Genomic DNA, 8746 nt, shown 5'->3' on the forward strand with positions numbered 1-8746 from the left:
GCTTGGCCACATTTCTTATGGGACCTGGGGATTTAGAACCTAAGGAGACTTTAGGCCAAAACTTTCATTGGAAAAATCTGTCACTCATTAGCATAGGGGAAGTTTAGGTGAAATAGGGAATGAGACATTTTCTGTGTAAACCAGCTTCAAATACCATGATTAGAACATTAAAGTATTTGCTGAATGGAAAGTCATTATCTTTTAGGGCTTTCCAAGAAAGTATTCTCTAGAAAGCAAAGCCAGATTATATTAGCAGCTGTTGCAGTTTGTAATTTTTGCTCTGTCCTGTTTTATACTTTTTTCCTGCCTTAGGCTGCTGAAAAGTGTCCCACTTTGCATATTGCAGGATTTTTTGGTCTGTATTATCCTTCCTATGTCATTGCTTTTCTAAATTTGTAAATCTTTAAGTCTTGTGATGAGGGTGGGTGGTCTGAACTAAAATAATAGCCATTGCTCCCGGCAAAAAAACTGCTGTGTTGTGGAGGAGGACCTTTCCTCATGTCAAGAACAGGACCTTTGCCCTGGCAAAGCAGATTGCATATTTCTTTAAAACTTTCTTGTTACTTCCCTAAGAAGCTGGATCCCTCAATTGTTCAGATCTCCTCAGTCTTACATGTAAAGACCTAGAAGACGCAAAGTCAAAATGTGCCCAGCTTCTGTTCTGATATGGTCTTCTGTGAAATACTGCTTTGTGTAATCTGATCTGGCATCTCATCTGTCAAAATCTAAATTCCAAAAAAAAAATTAAGGGTTCTGCCCTCCTGAAGCCTTCATATAGTTCTTTACTGAAATTAGACTTTCAAGGAGGAGCTGTATGTCAGTTTTCTGAATATCCTGCTACAAACTGGCCTTGTGGTTATTGCATCAAAATTGGATATAAATACATATATATATATGTATCTATATATCTATCTATCTATCTATCTATATATATACAGGGAGAGAGAGAGAGATATCTCCAAGTTGCCTTGCTATTGCATCAATTTTCTGTGTCCATGGGAAAAGTGTGCTAACTGTACCACTGCACAGAAAGTTCCACAGGTGCTTCACAAAGCCTGCTGTTATGTCAGAAAGCTCTTTCCCATCACTTCTAACTACAGATCTACAGTGGAGGTCTAGAGATGTAACCTAAAGGTGCCAAAGAGGAAAGCAGAGGCATATGCCTGCTTCCTACGTAGCTATATGCCAAGTTTCACATCTGTGTAGTCCTGCAAACTGAGCTATACACAATACAATAGAAAAATGTACCTGAAAGTCCAATAATCATTCAATTCAAGAACCTTGGAGCTCCTGTCCCTGTTCCCTAGCCAGCCTGAGGTGATCAGTACTGGGCTGAGGGTGTCAGTGGGAGGTAGAGAGCTGGTAAAATGCTGGCAAGTACACAGCCCCACATGGATATCTATCAGTTTCTAAGAAGGACCAAATCCAGACACTGAGAAGCAAAACAAATCTCAACTGAAGGATGGAAAAGGGTTTGAAAAGGAGGCCAGCAGAAACCCTGAACTTGAATTCATTCTCTTGAAACTTCAATGTACTGAAGGTATCTATCTCATTTCACCTGTTTACCCACAACAGTATGAAGTGTGTACAGGACAGCATCATCTGGTTTTGCTGTCAAATAGTTGTAAATAACTATATGTTACGTTAACATGACACAAAAGAGAAGAAAATAAAAAAAAATAAATTCAAAGGCTGTCATAAGTCAAAACCTTGTTCAAGGATGGTTTTACTTTTTCATCCTTTTTCCTTTTTGCATTTTTTGGTGTTAACAAGGAAGCCAATTAAGAAGGCTAGAGCCTGAAGGATGTTACCTGATTTATGTAGGCAATTCTCAACAACAGGAACAGACTATGGCCAAGTTTCAGGAAAGCATGGGACATACTGGCTCATTTTTTTTTCCTTCTTGCTAAAATTAGTGAGAGAAGAGACAGTTAGGGTGTCTGCCTTTTTGAAGATGTCATTCATGACCAGAATCAGAAGCAGCTGAGATGTCTAATGTAAATAAGGTGTTGTGAGACCAAATAAAGTTTGAATGATGCAAGAAGAAGCGAAGAGACACGGTGGACTTCATTCCAAGGAGAGAAAGAAACCGTTGCTGTACATTTAATAAATTAGTGACCCAGCTGGTCTGCTTGCATCTATTTGCTTTTCCCTATGAATACGAAGTATGGCAATACATCTGTTTCTTGTAACACTTTCATTTTCTGTGTTTTTAATGAGGTTTCCTGACTCCAAGTATGAAACTGGATCCCTCACTAACTGCTTCTTTCTAATCAGCATTTTACAAGTGCTAGAAAATCAAGGAAGTACCTAATGCTTTCTGTTTACTTTTGAATATTGTAAGTTATTTTCTCCCCTATAACAGTTATAAATGGACTGATTGTCTCCCAGTATAAATTAACATTGCTCCAATAAAATCAGAGATTCAGATTTATACTAGGGTATTCCCAGAGAGAAATAAATTTCCCAGAATATTTACAGTAGAGATAATGTTCTTTTTCATGGGTACCTTGTAGTATGACCCTACATATTGTTCCAGTTATTTATCTTCCTCATTGTCTAAGATATTTCTAGCTTGTGCTCAGAGAAACTAGGACTTTGGATTTCTAAGTGGATGACTTCTAGCCTGTGCTGTTTCCATTGCTTCTTGAGATAATCACATATTTAGGAACCTTTCTTCTGTTAGAACCTCCTACAAGGTGAAACACGAGCCATGGCAGGGGTGGAGACCAGACACCAGTGGGGCAGGGACTGAAGGCCCTGGGCTGAGATGAAATGGGCCTCCTGAGCCAGTGGATGGGTGGGATCTGACTTAAGAACCCTGGCAACCTCTGGCAGAATTTCATGGGTAATCCTTTTGATCTGGAGATGAAGTTTAATTTTATCTTCAGTGAGTCATAGTCACAAAAGCCATCTGACACACAATTAGATTTTGGTCCAGTACAAATGTAAGAGCCTTGGGCCATTTGCTGTTTGCTATGTAGGATGGCCATCAGTCAAAAAGTCTTTTGAGCCTTTTGCTCACTTAGCAAATTGCCATTGCTATTCCAGAGCACTTAACTGCCCTACTAAAAATGCTGCAGTTTTAACAGACAAACTGCTAGATGATAATGCTACTCAAGAAGAAAGTTGCATCCACATAATGGAAAGGTAAAATTCACACCAACTTAGATACCCTATGTCAGCACTTAGCCAAGTAGATTTTTTACCAGTCCCTTGTGGCATCATTTCAGCTCTAAGTGCTTTGAGGTCACAGTCCCCAGATATTCCCTAGATATTGTCACATTACACTATAAGATGGCCTCATGCACTTGTGAAAGGCCAGTGGGCCTGGGCCTTTCTTTGCTTTTTTTGCCAGACTTCTCCATGTATACTGTCAGCTTGGTTGCACCTAGTGAAAGTAAGGCCCAGACTCAACCCAGAGGCACAACCAGCCATAGTGGGAACTGCTCACCATCATGTGGTCCTCAGGAGCTATCTGTTGGAACATCAGCTGGAGTCAGCTAGATCAGTGGGGACTTGTGGGAAGAGACACCAGGAATGGGCCCATCATTAGGAATGGGAAGAGCAATGCCATCTAGTATGCCAAGCACATATCCTGAGGATCTAGACCCAGTAAGAGCCATGACAAGTCCCTCATGATTCACTCTCAGAAAAGTCACCTTTCTTGAGCTTGGAGGAGATGGTCTTTGAAAATAAAACCTCTCCCCTGGCTCCCTCTTCTCTCCTAAATTCTATTCCTGGGGCTTCTTCTGAGCGTATCCCTGACAGGTTAGAGTCTGCTCTTCTGAAGTTTAGGGTGGGGATCTTGCTTTTGCCTCTCCTCTCAAGATCCAGAATTTCACCATCTCTCTTTATGCACTACAACCAAGGCTGTCGCCTAATCTTGAAATCCCCAACAGGCTGTGATCCACATGGACTAAAAATGCATTCTATATTATAGCATAGGATGAGCTCTAGGTTACTCATTAGCTGCCTACAGATACAGTGCACAGCTAAAAGGAAAAACGTATGTTAAGAATGATGTTATGAAACGTGCTCACTGTCACTATGTTTAGGCAACTGGAAGGAAAAAACATTTCCATATCTGAAAACATTTATGCCAGGCTCCTTAGAAACCTGTCTAAAAGCAGTATCAGAATAAAAGTAATAATTTTAAATGCTTGGAGTCCCAACCAGATATCTCTAATATCTACTTTATCATGTAATAACTGGATGGTTTGTTTCTTAATATTTATTCTCTTTGTAGGAAACAGAGTGCCACCCAGTACTTCCAACTTCTGAGTGATACTGTAGCATGTTATCATCGTCTCTCAGGGCTTCCAGATATTTGTTTTTGCTGAAGCACTGTGCTGCAGTACAGAAGAATTTCCGGGGATATATTCACTGTTTCTCCACTGTTTCTCCTTAATTTCTGCTACATTCCAAGTGGTGAGAAAATTGTGGGAATATATTTAATCATAATATTTCTATTTCCTCTCCTGGCAGATGCACATATCTGCAGTTCATGGTTCATGTACTTATGGTTAATCATCAAATATTTTCTAAATTTGGAAAAGCTTTACATCACCTGCTACATTGTCCAAACTGCTCTCACTAGAAAAATGCAGATGGAGAGAGCAAATTAACAAACCAACTGTAAAGGCTGATCTTCTGCATCCACAGGGTTGTAAGAGCTGGTGTTGCATTTGACATATGAAATTATTTTAATGTAAGCCTCAAATATGCTACATTTCAGCTACAATTCTATGGTAAGTGCTATACCCTGTGGCAGAGCTGTGGAGGTCCCAGCCACACTAAAGAAGTGCATACTGAGGAATACTATTTCTCATACTGACAGTAATGTGCTTTCCAGCACTTTTCCAGCACACTGATAGTTGTGAGTGCACTGGCACAGTGAAGGGAACTTCCCCTGGCACTGCAGGGCAGTGAAAAGAACAAAGGAAAAGAGCAAGATTTCTCTGACTACAGCATTAACCTGAACTTCTAGACTTTAGACTCTCTTGGCTCTAGCACAGACTTGGTCTGTGCCATGAATTTGGGCAAATGATGTCTCTCTTAGCTGAGACTGACATCACTAGAATAAGAAAGATAACACTGTTCTTCTAACTGGGTGAAATTCTGTCACATTAGGTGAAAATATTTGCAGGTAAAATGTTTGGAGGGCAATGCTTACCCTAAGAGTGTTAGCTGGGGTAGCTAAGGAGTACTGCTATATGGAACTGCAATGCTTTACTAGACTATATACAACATGGTATTATAAATACTTATGTTTAAAAGACTGTATAAGATTTCAATGATAAACATCTTAAATTCATATTTTCTCTAAACTGCCATGAAAAACTGTAGCATTTAAAGAAAAAAAAATCTTGGCTTTGCTCTCAGTTGTAACAACAATCAACCACAAGGCAATATGATCACATAACTTGGGAAAGAGGGCAAAATAAGATAGTGATGGCATCAGTAAATCCAATAGTCAAGAATTACAAGCAAGGCATTTAACTTAATTGTTTGACTATTATTGTTTGTTTTTTGGAACTGTGGTGGGGAACTAGGACTATCCCATCCCATGTCTGGATAGCAGTTAGAATAACCTGGCTGTCACCACAGTTCAAGAAATAGTACAACACGTGGCCAGCAACAGAGAGGATATTCACTGCACCATGACACCTTAGCAGAGGTCAAATTTGTGCAGAATTAGTTAAGTGTGAACAGGTGTAATCAGACCACCATGAAATGGCTCTCTGGTTAAGTTGTTCTAGGTGAGGCATGAGACACTCTACCCTAATGGTATTTGTAATCCTAAAGTATCCTGGAGCTACAGAGTATCTGACACTATTCCTAAAACAAGCCAGCAAGAGAGAGCCATCCTTCTTTACTGCTGTCAGTATTGTTGATTGCTCCCTGATGTGGGAGTAACCAGAAGGTATTTTCCTGTCCTACAGTTATTGAATGAAAAGACTAAAACTGTAAGTAGTTTGCATGTGGGGAGGCATCCTCTCACCAAATCATTTCATCAGGATGAGAGGCAGTCATACAGAAATGGGATTACTTTGCACTTCATGCAACAAAGAATTGGATCTGACATAGCTGTCCTATAACCTGTTGGAGGCTGTGGCATTGCTCATGAAGTCTTAATCTCTTTAACCAGCTTAAAACCCTGTAGGTTTTTCCACTAACTTTAGAAATTTGTTCAGATTCTGAGGCATTGAGCAACAGAGACAGAGCACATGGAAGTTAAGAGCCCTCAGTGGAACAGCATCACAACAAAGCTAAAGCATGCCAAGCTCTCCTCTGCCACATATGTTTGGGTTCTTCTACTGAAAACTGAGCATAGGCATGGAAGATGAATGTCAGCTCTGATTTCAAGCAGGATGCTGCCCGGGCATACCCCATAGACAGAAGCCCAAGAGCACAGCAGTTTGCACACAGTCCTAAAGCTTTCCCCTGCTGGAATTGTGGGCTTTGCCTCTTTTGCTATGGACTTTGTGAAGTATTTCAGATGAAAGTGTGCCCACTGTGCCTTGCTTTCTGTGAAACTACACACTTTCCCATTTGTAGGGCTCCTCTTGAGTTCTGAAAATGGAATATTAAATGGATTTTAAAGTGTCCCCTCTTCACTGTGAACTTGTATTTACAAGGTGCCTTCAGAAGTTTCCTTACTACACTAAATTGCAGCCATTTAGCCCTTGGTGTGTTGGAAGATGCATCATGCCAGTGGGCAGATCTGAGAAAAGATCATCAATTAGTGTCTGACCCCCTGGATAATGCAGCTTTTTCTGGTATAGAATAAAATCCAACCTGTAACATTATATTCATTTAAAGACATAAGTATGCACTCTCGTACAAATAAACCAACATTGCTAATGCTTTAGGGTTTCTAAGGCTTTTCTATTTTTGTTCCCAAAGAACAGAATCCTGTGTAGATTCTCTCATGTCTAAAAAGGGCTCCTTTTCTGCATTGGGAGAGTATAGGCACACTGGAAGGGTCTCTCTCTGTTGTCTAGCTGCTTATTTTCACTCTGACTGAAATAAGCCAACGTTTCCAAAAGTACTCCAGGACCCCATACATATATGAATCCATACTGAGATTTCAAAATTGCATTTCTTTAGAAAGTCAGGCTAATTGTGTGCTGTGTTGCAACCCACACAAAAGTCTAGGAATTCAGGCAAAGTGAAAATTGATGCTGAACTTCACTTAGTGTTTTGATATTCAGATGTGTGCTAAGTGCCAATAAATTAAAATACTACAGAGTCCAATTTTGGACTATTTGTTCATTGTTTCTTAACACATCTTTTAATCTGCTGTGGACAATTCTATCTCTTCCTTTTTAGGAAATGTCTCAAAGAGGTAATTTAAACTATCTCATAAAAAGTTCATCACTGTCAGGCAGAGATATGTGTAATTGGGCTAGTGCATGGCTATTTTTTGGATTCTGTGAACTATTTCCTTTTAGGGGTAAATCTATTGGCATTGCAAACTTCCATTAGTCTTCATTCAAGGGAGGTGAACATATACATTTATTGGCATTCTATACCTGCTTGTTCCATTGTACTTTCTACCAGCATTACACTTAAATTACAATTTTATTGGTCCCAGCTTTTCAGGTCAGCCAGCTTTGTTTGCTCATTTTTGTATGCAAAACATCTGCACATAAAGGAGTCAAAGTAGGGAAGACGTCCAATCTGAAATATTGAACTTAGACATTTTCTTTCTGAAACTCACCCAATAATCAATTCAATCACATCCCCTGATTAAATCTACATTTATTTTGAGTGTGCTTTCCTGTTCACTTAGGGTCTCCTAGTTACAAATGTGCGTACGGTGTAGGAGAGTTAAAAAAGGTAAGAAGGTTTTTTCACATTTAGAAAGCTGTGTTACTGGGAAACATCCTTAGACATTCTAACTGAATAAAGCAAGAGTTCATAACTTAAGCTGCCAAAGAACACTTTGAAAAGCAAAATATGACATAGTTTTGCTGGATTTTCTTCTCTCCACAATGTAAGATGTTGTTTTAAATAGCATTTCACATGCCTTCTGTAAAACTCAGTGATGTCCAGACTTGATAAAGATAAGGAAAAAAAGAAACTATTAAATATATCAAATCTATCCATAAAGCTGCAAAAATTTACACTTGTGATGTATTCTCAGAGTACCAGTTAGGCTTGAGGAAATTAGGATTTCTCTACTGTATGTGAAAATGTTTGACAAACTGAAAACTGCAGACATAGCCTCAGGATAAGCTGCCTCCATGGTGCTCTGTGAATTTTCTTTTGACTATCTGTGAACTCATTTTTACAGTGAAATTGCATTTACCTCCTGTGAAATGAAGGAAGAATTAACATTTCAATCTATATTATCTATATGTCTGAGGAGCTGTCAGAATGCAATCAGAAATAGAGCCCTCTGTGGGAAGATATATGAGTTTATAATGCTCCAGTGATTCTGGGTTTGCCCCTTCCTTTCTCCTCCAGTTCCCTGTATCAAGGCCACAGTAAAGGACTAACCATGTATTTCTTCTGGCCACCACCCTTTGAGCAGTCTAGAGCACAAGGGATGGTTGTAGAAATAAACACCGAGTTGAGAAGTCTTCACAGAATTCAGAGTTGTATTTCCAGTAATACATAGGTGGCCTTTGAAGTTTCCCATTTGGCCCAGTTTAGACTATGGATCTGAAATTTAACCTTGACATGATCCTATTCTGGAGTAACATCATTCAGCATACCTCAGAAAGAATCAGGTATC

Source organism: Melozone crissalis, unplaced genomic scaffold, assembly GCF_028551555.1.
Source record: "Melozone crissalis strain CALT ecotype California unplaced genomic scaffold, PUWL_Pcris_2 ptg000027l_1, whole genome shotgun sequence".
NCBI lineage: Eukaryota > Metazoa > Chordata > Aves > Passeriformes > Passerellidae > Melozone > Melozone crissalis.